General features: G+C 38.5%; 1 protein-coding gene and 2 long non-coding RNA genes across 5 annotated transcripts in view; 2 read left to right on the forward strand and 1 right to left on the reverse strand.

Moving 5' to 3' along the window:
• Positions 1–2543, reverse strand: part of LOC137204822 (uncharacterized) — a 59951-nt gene extending 57408 nt beyond the window's left edge. The window contains exon 1 of the long non-coding RNA XR_010933857.1: positions 2409–2543. This is a non-coding gene — a long non-coding RNA (uncharacterized lncRNA). The remainder of the gene's footprint in view (positions 1–2408) is intronic.
• FILIP1 (filamin A interacting protein 1) overlaps positions 1–27530 on the forward strand; it is a 228793-nt gene that overhangs the window by 33469 nt on the left and 167794 nt on the right. The window contains exons 1-2 of one of the 3 annotated variants that reach the window (XR_010933855.1): positions 2872–2990; positions 4418–4605. The exons of 1 other annotated variant lie outside the window; for it this stretch is intronic. The gene's annotated coding sequence lies outside the window, so the exon portion shown is untranslated. Of the gene's footprint in view, positions 1–2854; positions 2991–4417; positions 4606–27530 lie in introns of those variants that run through there. One more of the 3 variants, XR_010933856.1, reaches the window with a different exon arrangement.
• LOC137204824 (uncharacterized) lies at positions 5182–25884 on the forward strand. Its single transcript, XR_010933859.1, has 2 exons — positions 5182–5456; positions 25579–25884. It is a non-coding gene; the product is annotated as an uncharacterized lncRNA (long non-coding RNA).

Genomic DNA, 27530 nt, shown 5'->3' on the forward strand with positions numbered 1-27530 from the left:
GGGAGCATGAGAGAATGAGAGAGAGACTGATGACTGTGGAGTACTGAGTCAGACCAGCACATATGCCTAGCCTGATTAAAGAACATAATTCGAAGGTAGCAATAGTATCTAATTACATGAAATACTTTGTATGCTGTTGCTTGTTACCACATTTTAGAAATAAACGAACAGCAACAATGAACAGCTAGTTCAAAGGTTAAAGAAAACAACGGTGGGGGACTAGGTTTTCATTAAAGAAGAAAAAATAACCCACCAAAACCTCTAATTGTCTGGATAGTTAGGGAAGAAGTAAATAACGATCACCCTCTCAATGGAATTACCTGGGCCCATAAAGGCAAAGTGGGTTATTTCCCCTCAGTCTTTTTTTTTTTTATACCTGGCTTCAGGACTTAGTAATGAAGCTCAGGTTTTTTTTTTTTAGAAGTAATGAATTTACTTTATTTTATTTTTTTAACATCTTTATTGGTGTATCATTGCTTTACAATGGTGTGTTAGTTTCTGCTGTATAACAAAGCGAATCAGGTATACATATACATATATCCCCATTTCTTCTCCCTCTTCTGTCTCCCTCCCTCCCACCCTATCCCCCCCCTTCCAGGTGGTCACAAAGCACCGAGCTGATCAGAAGCTCAGGTTCTTGATGTCCCATCGCAGAAAGAATTCAGTGAGAGACAAAATGACAGGTAAGAAGTGGATTTATCTGGAGAGAAAGACACTCCACAAGGCAGAGTGTGGGCCATCCCAGAAGGTGAGAAAGGCCCTCAGTCTTCTTGACTTTGGCTAACATACTTCTCTGCTTCCTTTTGGACTGGGGACATCTATAAAATGAACTCTTACGAGGGATGAAATGATACATTCCCCAGGTCCTCTTTAGGGAAGGGGGCGCTATCGCATGTGGGTTATGAGTGGGGTGTGGGCATTTTTCAAACAATTGTCTCCCCACACCACCCCCTTTGTAATGTTTTTTAAAAAATTCTCCTAGTCCCTCTCTGAACCATGTCACAGCCCAGTCACACACGTCCACTGCCTATTAGAACCCACTTTCTAGGGACTGTGAATAGATGGTCTCTAAAAGATCCAGTAGAGTTCCAGAAGAGGCAGTTTCTTTTAAGAATGCTTTCATCTCTGTTTTCTTTTTTTGGAGTATAGTTGATAAGAATGCTTTCATCTTAATAGAAGTCTTTTTAAAAAAATCAGCGTTGGCCCAGACCCAGAAGGACTGAGAAGAATCTGAACAAATGCAATTTTATATATGAACAGTAGTAAAGAAATTAGAGGGGGAGGATGAATGCTGTTAGTGCGGTGGGTGGGTTGAGGGGAGCTGAGACGTTTTCTCATTGGTTGAGGTGTGGGCTCATTTAACCTTGGATGTAAGTGTCATTTCTTTAAAAAGGCCACACACACCCCTTGTGAAAAGTGGCAGCCTTTCCCAGACAGACATCAGGGTTCCTTAGCATATTAAGCCTCTTTTCGCAAGTATGCAACACTTAAAATATGCAATCTATGCCTTTACACGTCTCCTTGGTCCAACTTCAGTTTGCATGTCAAAAAAAGGGTATCATTAAAAACGGTATCATTAAACTGACAAATTGATCTCAGGAAAGGGGTCAACATTTTTAGTGGTAGTGGCAAGATTTTTGTCAGGGCAATATTCTAGTGTGTTAGCCAGTAATGGTGTGTGTTTTTGTGTGTGTGAGCACGTGTGTGCATGTGTGTCTCCCTTCCTACTTTGTGGCTAAAAGACACTCTCTCAGGTCCTCTTACTGTTAATTTCACATATGTAATTAGTAAGGGAGTCCCAAGAATAGTTTTAAGCACACTTTTTTTCATGATTCTTAATCTTGGAAGATTCATACTATTTTCTGACATAGAATAAAGCAAATAAAAATATCTTGAGACATTCTTTATGTTGGAGTTCAGGGTAGAAGTGATCGCTCTCTGGTTTTGGAGACTGGAGGGTTAATGATGAGACAAGGCTGTTGACAACCAGAGGTGTCTGAAGTCCTGGTTTTCCTGGAGTGCTCTCCGTTTCTTGCTTTGAATGAATGACCTGAGTGAGAACGCTAAGATTTTCCTTTCAAAAACATAATGTTATAGACATTCCTTTATGATAAACTTACTTTAATAACAGTCAGGTATATAAGCTGGTTAAGTCTGATATAACAGGTATGAATGTAATCTAGCTACGAATGCAACACATCAATGTAAAAAGCTGCCTGGGAATGATCTTTTACTGTGAGTTTTCCCAAGAGTTGTCATACAGTTTTAAAAGCCTTTTCTATTTAAGACCGTTTATCTGAGAAAGCCTAATTGAGCAGAATATTGCATTGATAAATTGCTCTGCTCAAGGCAACTGCCTTGAGGTTCCAAATCACAATCTGCGTTTAAGGGCTTCCAACAATAATTACCTCTGTGTAATGAGCAGCAGTCCTTAAAAGGGTCTGCCGTTTCCCCGCAATCTTTTACAGGGTGAGCAGAGCTGTATCCACTGATAACCCAGCTGCCGAGGAACTGAGCAGAGCCGGCTCCAAACTTCTCAGCTGTTGACAGGCTTGACTTGCTGAGAACACTGGTTAAATATAGCACACGCGAGCTCAGCTTCTCGACAAAGTCACTGCTCTGACAGTGCTGTGAAGGGAGCAGAAGACGAGAAACCTAATCTCAGAATCCAACACCTAGCAACAGTTGAAAAAACTTTTAAACAAAAGTCTGGGTGGGAGATATACAACAGCCTCCAATTTCTGCTGATCGGGATTTCAGGGAGAAGAAGCTGCTTTCCCCTTCTCTCTACCCAGTTTCCTGCATGACTTCAGCTATTGGCTAGTCCTAGGAAAGAAAGTGGGAAAAGCTTTTTCCTCTGTATTCTTTTGGGCTGGATAGTTTTCCAGAACTCCAGTCTCTCTTGGGCTGTGGGGCAAGCCACTGGGTTCTTCCAAGGATAAGCTACCTCCATAAAGGACGTACCTTTGGTTAGACGAGCTGCCAGTCAGGTAAGACCAAAATACACAGCTACCTACTGTCTTAAGAAATCTCTGTTTCCACAAGAAGAGAGCTCTCTCTGATTCTGTGTTGTCTGTTTCCTTTGATTCTCACTGTTCCACTATGTGATAACACGTTTAGGAATTATGACGATCACTGTGAATTCTTTTTAAAGAATCAGAAAGTCATCTCTTTCTCAGAATTATCCGATTGTTTTCTAAACACAAAGATTGTAATGATGCTTTAATAGCGATCAAAATATGTCTGCCAAGTTATCATTTTCTGGCAGGTAACAGAAATACGACAAAGGACAACTTCACAGTCCTTTCACAATGAGGATGGCTAACCAATGGGAGGGGTATTTTCTCCAGAAGCAAAATAACTTTCATATAATGAAACTAGCTGAGCAGCTTGTGTGGTAAATGAGAGGCAAGTCCTGCGTGGTGTTTGCGTTGCTGTGCTTTTGACTGGCTGGCTTCTCCTTTGCCGGATTCTCTGATTACACTGGTACACCTTGTGCTGGTTCTGACCTCGTTACATGACAGTTACCCCGAGTGCTTCTCACTAGGCACAAGATATGCCTGGTTTCAGATCACTGCTTTTGCAGTTGTTGAATAGTATTCAGGAGAATACTATTTTGTGTTTTTTTTTAAAAAAGACACTGAGTAATTGCTTGTATATAGATGAGACAGATTCTGATTTTTAAAACTCGAATGTATTAGAAAAAATTCTTTCTTAAGTTGCACGTATGTGTGTATGAATGTGTTCACCATAGTGTGAAGGAAATCCTCCTTTTGTCTGTTGTATTGGCTCCCCTTCCATGAGTTTCTATGCTGTTTTATCAGAATTGCTTAGCATGATCAACATCACACTGAATCTGACAAAACTTACGGCTGCACATTGGTGACGTGGTTAGTATTGGTAACTCGTGTCTGTAGTTGGGTTGGATTTGTGTAAGAAGTTTGTTCCTCTAAGTGAACATGATAATTTGAAAAAATATTCTAAACTAAGGATAATTTCAAAGAAGATACAAATGCACATTTTAAAAGAAATTATTCGAGTCTATTTTGTCAACTTAAGTAATTTACCCCAAAACAGTTTTGAACAAATTGTTGACAAGAATGTATCAACTCTTTCAGTAAATGTTCCTATTTTAAGAAAAACGAATTAAAGCTTATATGTCATATGCTCAGAAAAATGAAATAGTACATACATTTCAGTACATATTATATTTCATGATTCTGATTGCATGATTCGTTTACAAAGTAAATGCAGCTAATCACGCATAACGAATGTAACAGTGCAAAATGCACTCTGGTAAACTTGGTGTCAGAGAATGAAACTTCTGGTGCTTTAGTGGAGATGAAGTATCTTTGTCTTTAAAGAGTTTCAAAAAGTCTGAACTAAATGCTTTACATTTTTCTTGTTTTTATCTTAGGAAGGGTCACATTGTTGGCTTACAAACGTCTGTGTAAAGCCAAAATCTGCCATTCGTAGATTTCGGAGGCATGTAATTTCTTTTGGAGTTAGTGGAACAGTGTGAGGATAACTGAGTACAGCATTTGGCCCTGGGTGAAAGCATGTTTCCTGATGGATTGATTTCTGAGTATCGTTGTCTTCATGACTGTAAGTTTACCCTTGAGAATCAAAAATAGCTCAGGTTAGAGCACGTGCTTTCCTCCAGTTTATGAACTATCAGCGGTGCAGGTTGTGTTCTCTCGTTCACTCAGGCTCACGTCTGTGTTGTTTTGACCCTTGACCATAAGAGAGCCCATTGCCGTTTCTCCCACCACCTTAAGGTCTGTTCCCTTCATCCTTGGTCTGTACGATAACAGCGCTGCTCCCCTTCCACCCCTCGTTGCCATCCAGACCACCTTGCCCATGACCCTGGGGTTAATTTTCTTATGCTTGTCTCTCCTACTCCTCGCTTATCTTTTGCAACTAGTCGCTGCCAAACACCTAGGCTGGGTATTTTGAGAACCTTCCATCATCTGGCATGTACTTAACTTTTCCAGTCTCAGCTCCCACTACTCAACAACAAGTGTCCCTCTGCTTCAGATAGTTCAGATTTTGGGCCCTTCTCCAAACACCTACATACTGCATATTTCAATGCTCCACCTCTGCCCCTTTCATTCCCTCCTGCCTGGAACACTTTTCCTCCTCTCTCCTGTAGAGACTTTGTCCGCTGTTTAAACCCCAGATCAGTGGCTTCCACTTTCACAATGATTTCCCAGACCATACCATTTAGAAGTGATTCCTTCTTAGTTTGGGCTGTTTGGTGCTCTGTTAGAATTAGGGTCCTTTGGAGCAGGGTTTACTTCTTGAAATTCAGAACAAGTTTATGAAGGTGACCAGGTACAAAGCATTGTCCTAAGCATCCCTTGGCTCTGGAGCGGTTCGGCCCCATGTACCTTGTGGATGTTCTATGAACATTTTTGGCTCTGGATTTCTAATGGTGAGCATGTGAGAAAGTATAGGTAAGTATAAAATCAAGACAAGCAACTGTAAGTGTGGTTAATAGCTTTTTATTTCAAAAACTTCTCAAGGAAGGTCTTCATAGTTTTACCGAGTACAGAAAAATTACAAGTAATTGTGACTACGCTCATGTACTTGATTGTGGAGACGATGTACCTCTTGGGAATGAAATAGGAAGGCAGATATATAAAGACTATATATTTATAATGCATCTCCTGTGTATACACCTAGAGCTCTAAATACTATAACTCGTATACTTTTATCATCTTCTGCTACCAGATTCTATTTATAGTTACCTTTGGTACTATACATTTAAATCATGGTTCCTTCCATTTGTGGGTCATCATGGATTAAAATCTGGCCTTGAACATTAAAATATTTAAATATCATGATTATCCCTTTTTATTTTTCTGTAAATATTTAAAAAAGAGACATTTCTCAGTTTTATTTTAAATCACTCCTGAAACCTGTAGCCTTACTGTGTGAGATAAAGCATGAATCATGATTCTGAACTAACTTTTTTCCATGTTCACCAAAAGAAAAGAATTCTCTTTACATTTTAAGACAGCCAAGGAGGTTAAAATTACTCTTTTAAATGGATGTTCACCAAGAATCACTATGGGATTTTCTCAAAGAAACTTATGAAATATTTAATATATTCATTTAGCAATGATTTCCCAGTGGTTATAATTTTTACTTATTCTTTAGAAGTGACACTTTGTGGTAAAATACTCATTCTCAACTAATGCTAATTGTCTGTTTTGGAAGATGAGCATTTCTTCACAAAACAGTTGCCCTAAGAAATAAGATTTTACAGAGCTTGTTTAATTGACATCTTCACTAATTTGTCCCCTCTCTAACATGTGGGTTTTAAAACAGCAGCATCATGGGAAGTGAAGGGGTGAGCTTAGGCTGAGATCTATTTCAGCAGACAGGTTTAAGAGAAAAAAGGCTGGTAACAGCTTATTAGAAAAATAATATCTGAAAGCCCGCAACATACATTTGTTTATACATTAATTATTTTAAACATATGTAGCAGTAGAATGAAAGATAAGCTAATAAAATGCCTTTTGCTTCCTTATATCTGAGCTGGATGTGTCATTCAGATGGAGGAGGCAGGAAAGGCTAATTGCATAGGCAAGTCAGACGGCCTGAATTCAGGTTTCAGCTCACTATGACCCTGGGCAAGTTACTCTCTGTGCCTCAGCTTCCTCATCTCTAAAATGAGGGTAATAATACTAGCTTCCTCAGAGAGTTGTTCTGAAGATTAAGCGAGTTGATAAAACTTACAGTTGCCCAATAGACTTTTCAATAATTTTATGCTATTCTTGCTTTATTAGTGCACTTTAAATATAGTTATCTGTTTAGCTTAATCTTTGTTGCACACAAAAATCTTAGATACAGACGGTTTGTAAAATCAGGTTCATAGATCATAGGAAAGACAGAAGAATGTATTGTTTAAATGTGGAATCTTGTCAGGGACATACTTTGCTGCTGTGTACTCCAAGCAGACATAGTTTGAGCTCCAGCCAATAATTTAGTATGGAATTTATGTTTCAATCCCTCCGTTATCACTCAGCAGTGTGCTGTCTTATAGAATTATTACTAAAAAGGCCAAGAAATCACCCACAGCATAGACTGTTCCATGGTTTCTATATTTGCACTTGGAGATAATGTGTGTTTATATGTAGTGCTTGGGTATCTCTTTTATAGCCGACTATGCTGGGAGACTTCCTCTTCCAAGGAGGGATATATTATTAAATTTATCATTCTTTATTTCTTCCCTTAGATGTTTTGTTTTGTTTTACTAACCTAGTAACAGATAAAAATGAAAAGACCAAAAAAGGTCATCTCACACGAGCTTCAGCCTCACCAAATACAAGTGAATTCTTGCTACTCATTGCCCTTAATCCTAGTCATTCCTCTTAAACATGGCAAGAAAGTATATTCCAAGGCGAAAAAAGAGTGTTACCTCATAAAGATGTATGAGTATATTATGGGGTGCTCACTATTCTGTATATTTAACTTAACAAAAATATATGAAGCACTCAAAAGTGGAGAAGTTTCTTAGTAACTTCTACTAGCTTATGCAGGGTACTCACAGTTTAGACCTGTCCATTTTGCTTTATTTTTCACAATTGAAAGGATAAGTTTCTAAAAGATAAGGCAAACTGAATTTCAGAATGATCATTCTCTAATGAAGACCTTGTTTTAGAAAGAAAGAAAGAAGAAAGGAGGGAAAGAAAAGAATTTTCCTGGCTTTATAGAATACATTATAAAGGTTCTAGGGCAAAAATATGGGAACCTCAGGAAAACATATTGGCTTATGTTCTTCTTTTTTCCTTAAATGGTCAGTCCTACTCTTTAGCTAATCAGAGAAGAGAAAAGGCTGCAGGCAGAATACGACTTTCCCCATGGCAGTAGCTGAGGCAGTGTAATTTCAAAGGCTAGGCAGCGAGTTGTGTAAGAACTTAGAATAAGGAAAGTCCAGCATGAATTGGGCAGCTCCAGTTGGCTGTTGACCAGCTGATTGCAGAACTTGAGAAACTCCCAGGAAAGAGATGAAGAAACACGATATTAACCAGCGCTCCAGTCCCTGAGAGCTTTGTTTAAGCCACAGCAGCACTGAAAAGTCAAAAGAACGTTGGTGTTGCGTTTCCTTTTTGGGAAATGGTGTCAATGTGCATAATATTGTGTGATTTATGTGTTTCTGAGGTCTGTGAAAGACAGACTTTAAAAAGAATTTTTAAAGCTAATGCAGAATTTATCTCAAGTGGTCTGACTTTCATTGAACCCTTAAGGTTCAGGGATTTTTCTGTTTTTGCTTAAATGCTGTCACCTACCTCCTTCACCAAAACATAGATGAAAACAATTGTTGCTTCACTGGCCAAGGACTTTATATGTCTACACTTGAAAATAGTCTTTTTTTTTTTTTTTTTTTTTTTTGCTTTTTCAATAATTGTAATTGCAATCTTTCAATCTTTCCAAGTTACTTTGAAGAAGTGAATTATCTGCTGCTTATCTTTGTAAGGAAAAGGTGAAAGAAAGCCATGAAATGGGCATATCAGAGTTGGCCAAATGCATTCTTTAAAAAATGATTTGCTACAGATTTAAAGCCAAAAGGCAATTTGATTGAAAACAGTAGACCGCTGACATCACCAAGACAATCAAATTACTGCCAACTTGCCTTGTTTATATAAAAGATCTTTGCAAAAATAAGGTCCCCCCCGACACACACATGAGTCATAGGCGATACAGTAATAGGGATAAATGGACTTTATTTTTCTTTATATGTCTTTAATATACTTATGTCTTAAGTAACTCCTTTTAGGGCCTGCTTCTTTGACTGAGATACCACAGGAAAGGAAGAGGCATTGCTGAGTTCATAATGCTATTTCAGTGTGGCAGCCTAAGTACATGAGGAAATGACACCCGGGGCCTGTATTCGGAGCCTTGCAGTTACTGTGACGACAACACACACTAATGGAAAACAAAGATGGTCTGCTTGCCAGCACGAGCCAGGAAGAGTTTTGCCAGCTCAGATTTTTCCTAATTATTCTATAAGTCTTGAAATGTGACACTTGAGATATTCAAGGCTCTTTGTGTTTCATTAACTGTTTAGTGAGTGACGCATCCTTCACGGGCAGCCTGGAATTTGGACAAGGGAGGGGCCTTTACATATAAGCTTAACTTTCACATGCTCTCTTGATAGATCTCATCCTCTGGTTTGGACACCGCCAGACCAACTGCTTTGGTCACAGCCTGTTGTTTGGTCCTTAAGGAAGGCAGCTGCTTTGGTAGAATTCACTCCTCGGGGGCCCCTCAACTTTGGTGACAAATCCCCACCTTCCATCTTCTGTTCATTCCATAGATCGTTGCCCAGCATGCCAGGTGTTCCTACTAATGACTGGGACATCTGAATCCCAATTCTTATATAGTGATATAATAGATAATATAATGATAATAACAGCTACATATAATATAGATTATCTGCTTAATGTATGTATTATAGAGCTGTGCATAATTATTTAGTATATATACATGATGCCAGTAATAGCATATACTGGAGATTTTTCTGTGCCAGGCACCTTGAATGATTTTATTTACTTCTCATAACAACCCGATGAGGCACTATTTTTATCTCTTGTTTTATGGATTAGAAAAATGAGGTTTATAGATGATAAGTAACTTGCTCAGTGGTAGATTTGAGATTCTAACCCAGGCAATTTGATCTTATTTAGCCCATATTTTCACCACTTTCTTGTAATGCAGGCAGTTGTTCAAGGAGGACCTCTACCTAGGTGACTGTGAGACGTTTTGGTGAAAGGTGTCGAATGTGACCCTGCAGTCTGAAAAGATTCACTAAGAGCAAAGAACAAAGAGATCTGGGGTCAAAAGGCCAATGGGGCTCTTCTCCAGGGTCCTGAAGTAGAGCCAGAAGCTGTAATGGCCTGCGGAGCTGGGCGACCCAGGAAGAGCTAGGCCTGGGGCCCTGGAACACAGAAGCTCTTCTTCCACAGTGGTGGATGGCACAGCGTGGTTCTTGGCTTCTACGCTGCTGAGATGATTCTCTGGAGAAGGAACACGTGGAGCGTTTGGATTTATGATCTGTTATGGGCGCTCTTGTAGCCAGATCCCTTGATGCCATTGGGGGTTTTGGTCTGTTGTTGCTCCTGTTGACAAGTTAGAACTCCCCCTCCCATTGTAAAGAAATGCTCTGCAGATCTCTGCCTTGGTCATGGGCATTCCGTTTGTTAAGTGGTTCAAGAGAGAATCCCGCAACATACTTATTCCAGCTGTTGGTAGCAATAAAGCTGGAAGAAGCCTTCGGTGGTGTGTGTAAGGTTGTTGGGGGAGGTACTGAGGAAGGGGACAGAAAGTCTCATTCTGTATAAGAGCCTTATTGACTCCCAATGACTTTGTTTAGGGAGTGAGTTGTCAGCCTAACAGCATGTTGTTCCTTCTGAAAAACAGAGCTGGCTGTAGTTTAAGGAAAATTACCTGATACTTTTCAGCCAGTGGTTTGCTACAGTGGAGCAATGGCGTGAGATATTTTATTATTCTATTTAATTCTTTTACCTTTATTCAAATCCGAGTCATCTCTAATGAGGCCAAAAATCTGACTCTCTGGATATAATTGGAATTTTTGAGTTTCTATTTACTTGTATGACACTTAACTTTTGTACTATCTGAAGTAAAAGGAGAGCAGTTCTAATACAATTTTGATGGAGCAGATAATGCTTTGCTTTTTCTTACGCCAGTGGCCATAAATACTCTACTTTTCCTGTGTATCAAATATCCCAGGTGGTAGGATTTAATATCCCAAGAAGGTGAATGTTTCACGTGAAATAAACACATAACAGAATGGATCTCTGCCTTCTGAGAAATTCTATTCTATGAATTACGAACGGCATCTTGTCACAACTATGTAGCACACCCCAGCCCCGCTCCTACATGCTCACTACTGGTCAGCACACAGGACTTGTAGGCTACTTTCCTGACAGGCTAAACACCTTTCTGAAGCAAATACACTCTTTGCTCTGTGGCATAGACCTATTTAATCCAAAATAAAGGTCGTGATGTATTATATTTCATTAAGGCACTCTTTTTCATTCACATGATCTCTCCTGACTTCCTTACGACAAACAAACTAAGAATTTCCCTTTTGTCCGCCCTGTCTTTATGTAAAAAGGTGTAACAGTGTCAAAGGAGGGAAAGAATTAGTGTTCTATCCTTTGGAGACAAAGGGCTTCACTGGTTGGCTTCTGGAAGTATTCTTTTTCTCATTCAATTATTCTAAATTCCTCTTGGCACCCAAACCGCATGATAATTCAGACATTCTGTGAGACCTCCTAGTTCTCTTGGCATTGCCACAGCTGGTCTGACTTCCAGCAGGAATGGGGGCTCTGAGTCTCACACTGTCCATGACCACCCAGCTTTGGTCCTGGAGCCACCCATACCAAAGAGGGTGGAAACCTCTAGACTCTGAGCTCACTCGGGACCATCAGGTCATCTAGTCTGCGGTTCTCAACACTCCCTGTGTGTCAGAGTCACCTGGGATGCTTTGAAAATGCAGATATCCAGGCAATGCCCCAGAGGTTCTGATTCAAGCTGCCCTGAGTGCATACCCAAGTGTTGATCTATTTTGGAAGCTTTTATGTGATTTTAATGTGCATCCAGGGTTGAGAACCAGTTATCTAATACAATCTCTTCATTTTAAAGAAGAAGGTACCAGGATGAAGGAAGAGAGGTCGCTTGGTAGAAGTTACAATGTCCCCTGAGGCTGAGTCTATTACCTTTTCTATCACATGATCATAATAAACAACAAAGTAGCCAATATTTAATGACTGCTTTCTATGTGTTAGGCACTAGCAAGGCAGAAGTGAGGCAGATACTCGTACACTCTACATGTACAGATAAGGAGGCTGAGGGAGCTGCCCAAGGCCCTCCAACAAGCAGGTGGCAGATCTGCGATTTGAGTGCAGGCAATTGGACTCCTCAGCTTGTGCTCTTAATCTCTTAATCACTTTGCTGTTCTGGAGCCAACTCTGAGAATGTAAGGTGTTGAGTGGCAGCTGCTCCCCTATTTCAGCATCAGGTGTCTTGTGGCAGCTGGCCTTGGTGCTCTGGGATCCCACTAGCTGGTTTGCTGCTTGGCTGGAGATGGGGTCCTTGCATTCTCTATTTTCCCAATAAGTGTGCCAACTGGAGACAACCCATTCTCTTAGAGACTGTTCCAAAGCGTTCCATTTTCCCCAGTGACTTTGTTTCTTTTATCCAGTCTTTCTTTTGTGGACCATTATAATATTTCCTATCTTACTTTTGGGCACATATCTTTTTACCTTTAGGTGGAAATTCTAACCACAAACTCTACTCTCTCGTTCAGACCTTGACTTTTCCCCTAACCCTGTGAGTTTGGCTGTGTTCACCATTTTCCCTGGGATTTCCCCATCTCTGGACTTTCTTACTACCCCCTAACTTCTCATGACCTCAGCAACAACAGGAAGGGATTAATCACTTCACTTCTTCTATAGCAGCAGGTGCGTTAGAAACAAGCTGGTCTGTCCCATGGAAGTGACTGGCTGGAGGGTCAGCGTACTCCAAAGATCTCTTAAAGTATACATTTTTAGGTTGCATTATGGAATTAATTTTCTGATTGATTCTGTAAGTTTACATTTCTATAGAGAAGGCTTTTTTACACCTTGGGAAAAATCTATATACATTGTCTGGTTAAATGAACTTTACCAAGATGAAAATCACAAATGGCAAATACCTATAGCACAGATTTCTGTAAGCAATAGCAACTCAACAAAAAGTGAAAAATTATAATAAATATTCTATGATAAATATTTACATGTAAATTTAAAAAATGAACGTGATATATAGATTCAGGTATGACTTGGGACTTTTTTTAGAGCCGTGTTTCATAAAACAAGTGCTCAATAAGTTGAATCTGTTAAGTGTCATGGAATTGAGGAAGTAGACATTACTGAACAGCTTTGATCAGTAATTGGACTGAACATAATTTTTTTTTATATAAACATGGGAATAACAATCACTGACCATGGGTGATTATTTCTCTGCTTCTCAGTATTCTCTAAACCTTTAATGACCACATATTGTTTTTATTACAAGTTAAAAATCAACAGACATCTTAAATGTTCATTAGAGCATCAGAGAGTAATGAATGCTTAACTGAGTGGAAGCTAGACTCTGTAGCTGTGATTAGCATGATATATGTATATTCCCAACAACAGACTAGAACTCTTACTTTAAATGCATAACTATTTTTCAAAAATTAATTAATTTATTTATTTTTGCTGTGTTGCATCTTCGTTTCTGTGCGAGGGCTTTCTCTAGTTGTGGCAAGCGGCGGCCATTCTTCATCGCGGTGCGCGGGCCTCTCACTATCGCGGCCTCTCTTGTTGTGAATCACAGGCTCCAGACGCACAGGCTCAGTAGTTGTGGCTCACGGGCCTAGTTGCTCTGCGGCACGTGGGATCTTCCCAGACCAGGGCTCGAACCCGTGTCCCCTGCATTGGCAGGCAGATTCTCAACCACTGCGCCGCCAGGGGAGCCCCAAATGCATAACTATTGACACAAGTCTAATTGCTCCTCATCTCTTCACTCATGTGCTGCAAAACTCATAAAAAAAACAACAACAAACAAACACAAAACAAAACACAACCAAGCTCTTATTTGGTTTACTAGCTGGAAGTGCGCTTATCCTTGGAAATCTATTTTGGAGTTAGTTGCTCTCCTCCCCTACAAGTGGTAAAGCAACAGCTGCCATTTAATTAATGTTCTGCTGACAGCTCCAGCTGATGAATACCGTTGAAGTTCCCTATCAGCATCAATACTACCCACATTACCCCAGGAGGAAATATTGATTATAGTTGCTTGATTTTGCCTTATTTCACCGTAGCTTTCTTTCCTGCACTACTTCCTTCAAATTCCAATGAGGCTGTTATTTACATCACCATTCACATCTTCCAGGGAATAAGGTCCCGGTGGAACACATGTGTTCCTGGTGATGTATTGCAATGGAATCTCACCAAAATGAACACGTGAAGCACTGAGCTCAAATAGAGGAGAGGACTGGGGGAAAACCAGATGAAAGTGACTTGTGGTTTCTCAGAAAGTAAAGAATTTTGTCCTTTTGAGAGAGAGATTAGAGAAAAGAAAAAGAGCTCTTGTTTTTCCACATAGCATAAATGTATGGTTAAAACCCTGCAATCTGATTTATATCTGGATTATTATTTCAAGTTCTGTTCCCAGAACTTTCATAGGAGTTGAACTTCAACAGTACTATCATTACTATTGTGTGACAATGAAAAAGATTTGAGCTGTGTGAACACAACCTTTTCCAGAGTGAGATCCGTTCAATCCACTCATCCTGAAGAACGTATCTTAGGCTCCGTCAGGCAAGGCCCATGCACGTAGCTAACTGGCAACAGGTAGAACACAGGATCCAAATGGTGTGGCCTTAGATGACAAAGAGTGGTTCAAGCTAGTATCTGGCCTCTGAGGATCTAACATGAGGTTATGGGGTGTCCTGGAAGGCAGGTTGTGTTCTGACCCAGGCAGGGTGTCAGCGTTTGGGCAAGCCTGTCAGCAGGACCAGCGGGGAGAGCCGGGAGGTGGGATTCAGGGACAGAATAGTTCTGGAGGAGAAACAGTCCTAGAGACTCTGTAATGCAATGTCAAAACGACTGAGATGATACTAAATCCCAGAGTCCTGGGCTGGAGCTCTTTGTGTCCCTCCTGCTTCACATTTAGTTCGTCGTGTTCACCGACTCGCTAAATATTTATTGAGATTCATCTGTGTCAGGCACTGAGCTAGGGATTGGGTACAATAGTGAATATCGTATTATCTCTAGTCTCTAACTGGGTTACAGGTAAAAACAATGGCAATTTCAATGCCATGTGACTAGTGAGTGAATGGGATTGTGGGAGCACTCACCTGGTTTTGGGTGGCGAGTGACTGATTCAGGAGATCAGAGGTGGGGCGATAAAGCAACTCTTGCTGTGGGGAAAGGGGACCCTAGAGGCTGAAAACTAGGTAGGGCCTGACAAACAAGGTCTAAGGGAAGGCAGAGGAAATTAATGTGACTGAAAGGCTCAGTGACTGATTTGTTGCAACAAGTCCATATAGCTTTATGAATGGTGGGGAACTCGTAAGTTGCATTCTTTTCTTATATGATAATTTTAAAGTTTTTAAAACATATGATAATGTTTTTATCATATATGATAATTTTATATGATAATTTTAATGTTTTTAAGAATAATGTGATGAAGAGGGTGCACTATATACATACATTTTCATCACACTTAAATCTGTCTTGGCCATTATGAGCCAACCAAATATGCATCTTGTGGGCTGGAAAATTCCTGACCCTCACCACCACCCACACTCTGAGCATTCTTTTAAAGCAGTGACCAGTCTTAATAGGAATTCTGTGGTGGTCCAGTGGTTAGGACTCTGCTCTCACTGCTGAGGGTGTGGGTTCAATTCCTGGTTGGAGAACTAAGATCCCGCAAGCTGTGTGGCCAAAAAGAAAAAAAAAACAAAAAACAGCAGTGATCAGTCTTTTAGATATATTTCTAAAAGGGAGTGCTGGATATTGCCTATAAAATTCTTTGCTTTAAGACTTTTACAAGTTTGTGCACTTTGAAAAATACTTACATATATTCAACACTTCACTTCAAGTGACTAAGTGCTTCTGGAGCAAGAAACTTATGTGAATAGCCAGGAAATTTTTGAAGTACCAGTTGGGAGCATTGCCTCACCACATAATAAAATGAATTTTGAAACAACACTCATTAAAATCACTTTTGATAGTGGTGTCAGAATCAGTTCACATCAGATGAGGAGATCAAAGGAAAATAGTCAGAACTCCAGAAACCTACATATGAGAGTTTTGTGTTAGAAAGGAGAGACACTTCAAATCAGAAAAGAAAATATGGAGTTTTCAGTCAATGGGGTTGAAAAAACTGGAAAAAAATGAAATGAAATCTCTATGTCACCACTTATACCAATACATACTAGATGCATCAGAAATTTAAGTGTAAAAATTGAAAGTGAAATACTTGAAAAATGTATACATATTGGTGGAGTGGGAAAGACCTTCCTACGCAAGGGAAAAAAGCAGTAAAACAAAAGACTAAAATATTTGACTCCATGAAAACAGAATGAAAACTTTTATACAGGAAAAAAAACCCACCTCATGAACAAAGTTAAAATGCAAACAGCAATCTGGGCAAAAATATTTGTGACAAAATAAATTAAAAACAAATATCCTTAACACAAAGAGCTCTTTTAAATGAATAAAGCAAGAGACACGACAATAGAAAAATGGACAAATGGCATAAATAAACAATTTGTAGTAAATGTGTGAAAAACTATGTAACCTCACTGATAATTAAAAGTTCAAATTTAAAGAAGACAGTAGGGGCTTCCCCGGTGGCACAGTGGTTAAGAATCCATCTGTCAATGCAGGGGACATGGGTTCGAGCCCTGGTCCAGGAAGATCCCACATGCTGTGGGGCAGCTAAGCCCGTGAGCCACAACTACTGAGCCTGCACTCTAGAGCCCGTGAGCCACAACTACTGAGCCCATGTGCCCAGAGCCTGTGCTCCACAACAAGAGAAGCTACTGCAATGAGAAGCCCGTACACCGCAACAAAGAGTAGCCCCCACTCGCAGCAACTAGAGAAAATCTGCGTGCAGCAGCGAAGACCCGATGCATCCAAAAATTAAATAAATTAATAAATAAATAAATTTTAAAAATAAATAAAAAAGAACATAGTATTAATTCAACCAACGCATTGACAAAGACACAACAGAATCCAACACCTGTATGGTGAGGGTGTGATGAAGTGGTCGCTATGGAATGCTGGTGGGAAAATCAGCTAGGACAAGCTTCCTGAAAGGCAATTTGACAATATGTGGTAGAAATCTTAATAATCAGAAGAAAATCAGGCCACTTCCATTTTGAAAAAAAGCATTGTTTTCCTTTCCTCCTATTGTTCTCAAGTATTGCCTATTGACTTCTAAACGTTTGGCACACCTAGAGGCTCTTATTAAAAAGAAAAGTCCACATACTTCTTCCTCAGTAGCTTGATAGGATTTCCTAGGAGGGACCTTGCTTGATTAGAATTGTGGAAACAAGGCTGCATAGTCCGTTCTGCCTAATCACTGAAGTGCCAGGAACATCTTGATGGCCGTGTATTTCCTGAGTAATGTTATTATCAGAACAGAAATTGATATCCAAAACGGACACATATACGACTGGATCACGAGGGTAGGGGAGCAGGGGCAGGTGGATAAAATGGGGCACTGGAGTCAGGAATCCTTGCTTCTGATCACTACTTCCTAAAACTGCTGAGGCTCATTAGGGTTATAGGGCTAAACTGATCCAGGAAAACGGTACCAAGGCTCAAATTTTGGACGATCTGCTCAGTTCATGAATTATTCTGAAAAAATTGTTTTACCATAATATCTTTAGATACTGATAGATGCTAAGAGATGATTGACTCCAACCACTTTTTAGGAGGGATGAGGAAACTGAGACCCAGAAAGTCTGTCTTTCTCGAAGTCGTATAGCTTATGAATTCAAATCTGTGAATTCATAGACAAGCCACAGCATCGTGCTGCATATCTTCCTAGAATCCAGAGCATTATCTGTCTTGGGTTATTTCCCAAGATACTTGTTGTTTAAAAGCTCATGGTTTCTCTGTCTCCTCCTGCCTCTGGCACTCCAGATGTTGGGCTTTTCGGGACACCAGCACCTCTCTCCTCATCAATTCTGTCTGTTATTCCAGGGGATGGAGGGAGGCCAGTTGGAGAGTGGTGTGTGGTGTGTGGTGTGCGTGCGTCCTGCAAGGGGTCTTGTGAGGGTGGTGCCTGGTGCCTGTGATGCTCAGCTGCTTCTCACTTGTCTGAGAGCAGGAACATTTTGTGAACGGGTAGGGAGCAGTGATGTGAGTGAAACCTCACCCAGACCTTGTGTGTTAACATTCTTGTACTTTGTTCTGGACAAGGCCTTTCTTGGAAGAAGCCATTCCTGAAAGATTACCCAGAGTGTAAGTAGGCAGTAAGCATTTCACACTATCTTTTGTTGTTGGGTCCTGCAAGGAATGTGCTGAGATTAGAATGGTGCTTTGTCACTTCGGTGGTCCTTCCAAGTGTTCTTTTTCCTACACTGGGCACAAGTGAATGAGTTCCCTTTACTTCTCTCAAACCCACAGATAAAGTGAGCCTATGCGTTATATGTAATTCTGTTAATTAGAATGTAAGTGTGAATAATAGTACAACTATGCCTAATTTCCAACTTCTATTTGGCGATTTGACTAACAATGCATTATTCAGCGAGTTCATCACCTTCTGCTTCTGTAGCCCTCCTTTCTTTAAACAGCCAAAATGAGTACATTCTCATGTCTTTGCTTCTTTATCATCCCTTGTACCCTCCCTTCCATACTCACACTGTGATGGTGGGGATTCTGTTTCCCCTTTCTCCCTCCCAACCTGAGTTCAGGCCCTGATATGTGTGAGTTTTGTCCCCTCCCTCACAGGAGGACCTTCTCTGTCAGGCTTCCTAATCAACTTTCCATGCTTTCCTGGGCTTATTCCTCATTCTTTCCTCTTTCCCTTCTTTTCAGAACCCTCTTTCTGTTATTTCTCCTGCTTCAGCCAGTCTTTGAACATCTTTCAACATGAATATACATGAAAGGTACATAAATCAAGACACTTTTATTAATGTTATGGAGAAAGTTGTTATTCATAAAGGATAATTTGCTGTCAGTAATTAACTTTCAACCTCAAGATTTATTTTCAATTCCCAGTCGTTCTCTGAGAAATACCCATCTTGGAGGAGGGAACTGCCATTTCTCCTAGATTGTTGTACAACAGAGCAGAGATTGAAGCATAAATTACCACTCTACATGGGAGGTCAGACTAGATGCTTGGGAACAAGGAGATGGTCTGACTTGACTCTCTTCTCAGTTTTTAATATTTGTTTTTCTATTATGGAATTTGGTGATTTAAGCGGGAATAGTGTCTACTCCATTAAGAGACTGGAAGAACATTGTGTAAGTACAGTGATTGTAAAGGGTGTTTAATATACCAGGAAAAGGTCAGAATTTGGTAATATAAAATCCTCAGCTAAATTCCAGAAATTTTTCATGAGTGCTTTATTTAAAAGGAGAGCTATAAAATGTGGATTTAAAATATGTATGTGGGATGGATTGGATACCATTTTCTCAAATATTCTTGGAAAGGTTCTATATAACGATGGTGTGTAATTAATTTCTTTTACCCAACTTAGGTTCCTCACTAATAGTGGTTGATTTTTTTCTTTAATTTGGTTCATATCAAACTGAAGGTTACAAATAACCTCCTTTGCTGTGTATGGTCTGGACCCAACTATAGAAGCAATTGTCTATGTAATTTTCTACTTACAGCCCAATTAAACTGAAAGACAAATTAAGAATGATGACATCAGTAAGACCTGATCTATAAACTGTCATGTGAATATGACAATCATTAATGCATTAATGTTCATTTTAATATAACTATTATAGCTATTGGCTATAGGAAGAAAATAAAGACAGAATAATAATAAAGTTTTTACTGAGTGCTCCCAACATACCAGAATCTATGCTACATGCTTAATGTGCATGGTATAAAAATAACTATTATTATTCCTGTTTTATAGATATGCTGTTTTGTAAATTCTTGCTTAAGACATGGTCTGACTTCTTGTCATCTAAAATTTGGGCTTATCTGAAACTCACGTTTTAGGAAACAGGGTGCAAGCTCATGAAATACTTTTTCCCTCATGGATTTCCTAATATTTGGTAGTGTTGATTTGTATACAGAATTCACTATGAAATAAAAAAAAATTCCCATAAATATATTATCAGAGTCAAAAAAGTAAGCAATATTCAAAGCCATTTTAACTTGTTAAACCTCAGAAAAGATTTTTTATTATTTTAATACTATATTAATAGTTAATTTTAATATGTTATTAACATATTTTGTGTGATATAATAATAAAATAATATATTATATTATTAATATGTGCACGGTAATCCTATGTAGGGAATGGTGGCGTGGTGGACAAGGCCCAGCCACCGTAAATACAACAAGGACTGTAAGGTGATTCCAGGAGAGGAATTGAGTTAACTCTGAGCCACCCATTGTTTTATGTCAGATTCTCCTCGTTATTAGTTCAGGTTATAAAATAAAATTTTCTTTTTTTTTAAAATTTAATTTTATTTATTTTTTTATGCAGCAGGTTCTTATTAGTTATCCATTTTATCCATAATAGTGTATACATATCAATCCCAATCTCCCAATTTATCACATCACCACCCCCCACCCCCCAGCCACTTTCCCCCCTTGGTGTCCATACTTTTGTTCTCTACCTCTGTGTCTCTAATTTGGCCCTCAAACCAGTTCATCTGTACGATTTTTCTAGGTTCCACATATATGCGTTAATATACGATATTTGTTTTTCTCTTTCTGACTTACTTCACTCTGTATGACAGTCTCTAGGTCCATCCACGTCCACACAAATGACCCAATTTCGTTCCTTTTTATGGCTGAGTAATATTCCATTGTATATATGTACCACATCTTCTTTATCCATTCACCTGTCGATGGGCATTTAGGTGGCTTCCATGACCTGACTACTGTAAATAGTGCTGCAATGAACATTGGGGTGCATGTGTCTTTTTGAATTATGGATTTCGCTGGGTACATGCCCAGTAGTGGGATTGCTGGGTCATATGGTAATTCTATTTTAAGTTTTTTAAGGAACATCCATACTGTTCTCCATAGTGGCTGTATCAATGTACATTCCCACCAACAGTGCAAGAGGGTTCCCTTTTCTCCACGCCCTCTCCAGCATTTGTTGTTTGTAGATTTTCTGATGATGCCCATTCTAACTGGTGTGAGGTGATACCTCATTGTAGTTTTGATTTGCATATCTCTAATAATTAATGATGTTGAGCAGCTTTTCATGTGCTTCTTGGCCATCTGTATGTCTTCTTTCGAGAAATGTCTATTTAGTTCTTCTGCCCATTTTTGGATTGGGTTGTTTGTTTTTTTTAATATTGAGCTGCATGAGCTGTTTATATATTTTGGAGATTAATCCTCTGTCTATTGATTCATTTGCAAATATTTTCTCCCATTCTGAGGGTTGTCTTTTCGTCTTGTTTGTAGTTTCCTTTGCTGTGCAAAAGTTTTAAAGTTTCATTAGGTCCCATTTGTTTATTTTTGTTTTTATTTCCATTACTCTAGGAGGTGGGTCAAAAAAAGATCTTGCTGTGACTTATGTCAAAGTGTGTTCTTCCTATGTTTTCCTCTAAGAGTTTTATAGTGTCCAGTCTTACATTTAGGTCTCGAATCCATTTTGAGTTTATTTTTGTGTATGGTATTAGGGAGTGTTCTAATTTCATTCTTTTACATGTAGTTGTCCAGTTTTCCCAGCACCACTTAGTGAAGAGACTGTCTTTTCTCTATTGTACATCCTTGCCTCCTTTGTCATAGGTTAGTTGACTATAGGTGCGTGGGTTTATCTCTGGGCTTTCTATCCTGTTGCACTGATCTATATTTCTGTTTTTGTGCCAGTGCCATACTGTCTTGATTACTGTAGCTTTGTAGTATAGTCTGAAGTCAGGGAGCCTGATTCCTCCAGCTCCATTTTCTTCCCTCAAGACTACTTTGGCTAACCGGGGTCTTTTGTGTCTCCATGCAAATTTTAAGATTTTTTTTCTAGTTCTGTAAAAAGTGCCATTGGTAATTTGATAGGGATTGGATTGAATCTGTAGATTGCTTTGGGTAGTATAGTCATTTTCACAAGATTGATTCTTCCAATCCAAAAACATGATCTATCTCTCCATCTGTTTATATCAATTTTAATTTCTTTCATTAGTGTCATAGTTTTCTGCATACAGGTCTTTTGTCTCCCTAGGTAGGTTTATTCCTAAGTATTTTATTCTTTTTATTGCAATGGTAAATGGGAGTGTTTCTTAATTTCTCTTTCAGATTTTTCATCATTAGTGTATAGGAATGCAAGAGATTTCTGTGCATTAATTTTGTACCCTGTGACTTTACCACATTCATTGATTAGCTCTAGTAGCTTTCTGGTGGCAACTTTAGGATTCTCTATGTATAGTGTCATGTCATCTGCAAAGAGTGACAGTTTTACTTCTTCTTTTCCAATTTGTATTCCTTTTATTTATTTTTCTTCTCTGATTGCTATACCTAGGACTTCCAAAACTGCATTGAATAATAGTGGCAAGAGTGGACATCCTTGTCTTGTTCCTGATCTTAGAGGAAATGCTTTCAGTTTTTCACTGTTGAGAATGATGTTTGCTGTGGGTTTGTTTTATATAGCCTTTATTATGTTCAGGTAGGTTGCCTCTATGCCCACTTTCTGGAGAGTTTTTATCATAAATGGGTGTTGAATTTTGCATCTGTTGCATCAATAGATGCATGAATTCTCCATCTATTGAGATGATCATATGGTGTTTCAGTTTGTTAATGTGGTGTGTCACATTGATTGATTTGCGTATATTGAAGAATCCTTGCATCCCTGCAATAAATTCCACTTGATCATGGTGTATGATCCTTTTAATGTGTTGTCGAATTCTGTTTGTTAGTATTTTGTTGAGAATTTTTGCATCTATATTCATCACTAATATTGGTCTGTAATTTTCTTTTTTGTAGTATCTTTGTCTGGTTTTGGTATCGGGGTGATGGTGGTCTCATAGAATGAGTTTGGGAGCGTTCCTTCGTCTGCAAGTTTTTGGAAGAGTTTGAGAAGGAATGTTTGACAGAATTCATCTGTGAAGCCATCTGGTCCTGGACTTTTTTTGTTGGAAGATTTAAAATCACAGTTTCAATTTCATTACTTGTGATTGGTCTGTTCATTTTTTCTATTTCTTCCTGGTTCAGTCTTGGAAGGTTATACCTTTCTAAGAATTTGTCCATTTCTTCCAGGTTGTCCATTTTATTGGCATAGAGTTGCTTGTAGTAGCCTCTTAGGTTGCTTCATATTTCTGAAATGTCCATTGTAACTTCTCCTTTTTCATTTCTAATTTTATTGATTTGAGTCCTCTCCCTCTTTTTCTTGATGAGTCTGTCTAATGGATTATCAATTTTGTTTATCTTCTCAAAGAACCAGCTTTTACTTCTATTGATCTTTGCTATTGTTTTCTTTGTTTCTATTTCGTTTACTTCTGCTCTGATCTTTATGATTTCTTTCCTTCTGCTAACTTTGGGTTTTGTTTGTTCTTCTTTCTCTAGTTCCTTTAGGTGTATGGTTGATTGTTTATTTGAGATTTTTCTTGTTTCTTGAGGTAGGATTGTATTGCTATAAACTTCCCTCTTAGAACTGCTTTTACTGTATCCCATAGGTTTTGGATTGTCGTGTTTACATTGTCATTTGTCTCTAGGTAGTTTTTGATTCCCTCTTTGATTTCTTCAGTGATCTCTTGGTTGTAGAGTAACGTATTGTTTAGCCTCCATGTGTATGTGTTATTTATGTATTTTTCCCTGTAATTGATGTCTCCTCTCATAGTGTTGTGGTCAGAAAAGATCCTTGATATGATTTCAGTTTTCTTAAATTTACTGAGGCTTGATTGTGACCCAAGATGTGATCTATCCTTGAGAACATTCCATGTGCACTTGAGAAGAAAGTGTAATCTGCTGTTTTGGGGTGGAATGTCATATAAATGTCAATTAAATCTATCTGGTGTATTGTGTCATTCTAAGCTTGTGTTTCCTTATTAATTTTCTGTTTGGATGATCTGTCCATTGGTGTAAGTAAGGTGTTAAAGTCCCCCACTATTATTGTGTTACTGTCGATTTCCTCTTTTAGAGCCGTTAGCAGTTGCCTTATGTATTGAGGTGTTCCTATGTTGGGTGCATATATATTTATAATTGTTGTATCCTCTTCTTGGATTGATCCCTTGATCATTATGTAGCGTCCTTCCTTGTCTCTTGTAACATTCTTTATTTTAAAGTCTATTTTATCTGATATGAGTATTTCTACTCCAGCTTTCTTTTGATTTCCATTTGCATGGAATATCTTTTTCTATCCCTTCACTTTCAGTCTGTATGTGTGTCCCTAGGTCTGAATTGGGTCTCTTGTAGAGAGCATATATATGGGTCTTGTTTTTGTATCCATTCAGCAAGCCTGTTTCTTTTGGTTGGAGCATTTAATCCATTCACGTTGAAGGTAATTATCGGTATATATGTTCCTATGACCATTTTCTTAATTGTTTTGGGTTTGTTTTTGTAGGTCCTTTTCTTCTCTTGTGTTTCCCACTTAGAGAAGTTCCTTTAGCATTTGTTGTAGAGCTGTTTGGTGTTGCTGAATTCTCTTAGCTTTTGCTAGTCTGTAAAGCTTTTGATTTCTCCGTTGAATCTGAATGAGATCCTTGCTAGGTAGAGTAATCTTGGTTGTAGGTTCTTCCCCTTTCATCACTTTAAATATGTCATGCCGCTGCCTTCTGGCTTGTAGAGTTTCTGCTGAGAAATCAGCTGTTAACCTTATGGGAGTTCCCTTGTATGTTATTTGTCGTTTTTCCCTGTTGCTTTCAATAATTTTTCTTCGTCTTTAATTTTTACCAATTTTATTACTATGTGTCTTGGTGTGTTTCTCCTTGGGTTTATCCTGCCTGGGACTCTGTGCGCTTCCTGAACTTGGGTGGCTATTTCCTTTCCCATGTTAGGGAAGTTTTCGACTATAATCCTTCAAATATTTTCTCGGGTCCTTTTTCTCTCTCTTCTCCTTCTGGGTCCCCTATAATGCGAATGTTGTTGTGTTTAATGTTGTCCCAGAGGTCTCTTAGGCTGTCTTCATTTCTCTTCATTCTTTTTTCTTTATTCTGTTTGGCAGCAGTGAATTCCACCATTCTGTCTTCCAGGTCACTTATCCATTTTTCTGCCTCAGTTATTCTGCTATTGATTCCTTCTAGTGTATTTTTCATTTTAGTTATTGTATTGTTCATCTCTGTTTGTTTGTTCTTTAATTCTTCTAGGTGTTTGTTCTTTAGGTCTTCTAGGTCTTTGTTAGACATTTCTTGCATCTTCTCAATCTTTGCCTCCATTCTTTTTCTGAGGTCTTGAATCATCTTCACTATCATTATTCTGAATTCTTTTTTTGGAAGGTTGCCTATCTCCACCTCATTTAGTTGTTTTTCTGGGGTTTTATCTTGTTCCTTCATCTAGTATATAGCCCTCTGCCTTTTCATCTTGCCTATTTTTCTGTGAATGTGGGTTTTTTCCCACAGGCTGCAGGATTGTAGTTCTTCTTGCTTCTGCTGTCTGCCCTCTGGTGGATGAGGCTACCTAAGAGGCTTGTCCAAGTTTCCTGATGGGAGGGACTGGTAAAATAAATTTTTCTTTGCGGAAAGCTAACCACCCTTAGTGTTATCAGATCTTTACTTACTTCTCTAACGACTTACACTGACCAGCCCAGACTGTGTGTGATTTACAGTTCAAATAATGTTGATTTATATTCGTTGTACATTTGAATGGAAACTTTTAATTAAATGCACTTTAAAATGGAGACCAATTAAACTTTTGTCTGATATTATCTTCTTAAAATAGCTAATGAGTATAATAGTCTCATGAAAGCTCTGTGCCTCCTCTGGGGAACCAAATGGACAGCTCCTCCACTGCCTCTATGGCAACTGCAGACCTCCTGAGGAAACACTGCCTGGAAGGAAGACAGAACTAGCATCTCAGCTGGATCAAGTTACAGTGGAGGGATCCTCCTTACTTTTCCTTGGTTTTCACGCATGGACTGTCCTTGAAGGCGAAGATTGTTGGGTCTGACATATGGGTAGTTACCATATGATAACCACTTGGGGGAGTGGGAGGTGGCTTTAAATACAGCATGAGTGTATAACTGCAGACATTTAGTGAATCACAGCTCTATGAGTGCAGCTTTTTTGTTGTAGTGAAAACTTGGAGGCAATATATATTACTAATCAGGAAAAGGAGGAATCTGAGTTGCTCTGACATCAAATTTGAAAAAGTAAATGACTATTTAATAAAACAATATATTAAATAAAAATAAATACAAAAATATCTACTTTAAGATTCTTTTGGAAACAGAAGACTGTATTACAAGAGTTAACAATGGTCATCTCTGTTTGGATGAGTGTGACTTAAAATTTCTACAGTAAGTATGCATCTTATTTAATAAGAAAAAAAGTTGAAGTAATTTAACAATGACTTGATGGGTTAGTTCACATGACCAAATAGATAAGGAATATTCCATTTAGACCCAAGATTTAATAAGATATTCTCTGAAGATCATAATACCAGCATTGTACTTGTGTATTTATAGGCTATGTTTGCTATAAAAGATTTAAAAGATTATCATATAGATTTGGTAGGAATTGTTTTACGTTGTCCCAAATAAAACTATAATGTCTCTGTATTTTTAAACAAAACATTTCTTGGCTAGCATATGCACGGACATATTGCTTTTCCAAAAATGCATTTGTTTTGTTTATTTTTTTAAAAGTTTAAACAATCATGAACTTACAGAAAAGTGGAAAGTACAGTACAAAGACTGTCTTCCCCTGGAACCATTGGAGAGTGAGTTTCAAACCTGATTCCCATCATCCTTAATTCTTTAGTGTGAATTACCTACAAATAAGGATATTCTCCTATGTAACTGTGATACAAGCATCAAGATTAGAAAATTAACACTGATACTTTACTACCATCGAATTCCCAGAACCCATTCTAGTTTCCTAGTTTTCCCAGCAATGTCTTCTGTAGCAAAAGGATTTGTTTCAGAATCACAATTGCTTTTAGTTATATCTATCTCTTTCATTTATTTCAGTCTGGAACATTTCCTTATTCCTTCCTTGACACTTTTGAAGATTACAGGTCATTTATTTTGTGGAATGTCCCTCATTTTGGGTCTGTCTGACGTTTCCTCATGATTAGATCCAGGTTATGCACCTTTGGCAAAGCATTTTTTGTTTGTTTGTTTTTTATGCTTGAGTTATATATGTATGTTTGTATATGTATATATGTAGACGCATATATATCTATATAAAATATAAACTTTAGTATGTCCTCCTTTTCATTCCTAATATTATTTTTAATTGAACTATATTTGACATATAATATTTTAATTTCATGAGTACAATATAATGATTCAACATTTGTATACATTGCAAAATAAGTCTAGTTACCATCTGTCACCATACAAACCTAATACAATATTATTGACTGTATTCCCTATGCTGTACATTATACCCTCATGACATTTATTTTATAACTGGAAGTTTGTACCTCTTGATTCACTTCCCCCATTTCACAGCCTTTCAACCTCTCTCTGTCAACCACCACTCTATTTGCTGTATTTGTTAGTCTGGGTTTTTGTTTGTTGGTTGGTATGTTTTGATTTTTAGATTCCACATATAAGTGAAATCATACGATATTTCTCTTTCTCTGTCTGACTTATTTCACTTAGCATAATACCCTCAAAGTCCATCCAGGTTGTGGCAAATGGCAAGATTTTCTTTTTTAAGGCTGAG

The sequence above is a fragment of the Pseudorca crassidens genome, chromosome 13, assembly GCF_039906515.1.
Source record: "Pseudorca crassidens isolate mPseCra1 chromosome 13, mPseCra1.hap1, whole genome shotgun sequence".
Taxonomy (NCBI): domain Eukaryota; kingdom Metazoa; phylum Chordata; class Mammalia; order Artiodactyla; family Delphinidae; genus Pseudorca; species Pseudorca crassidens.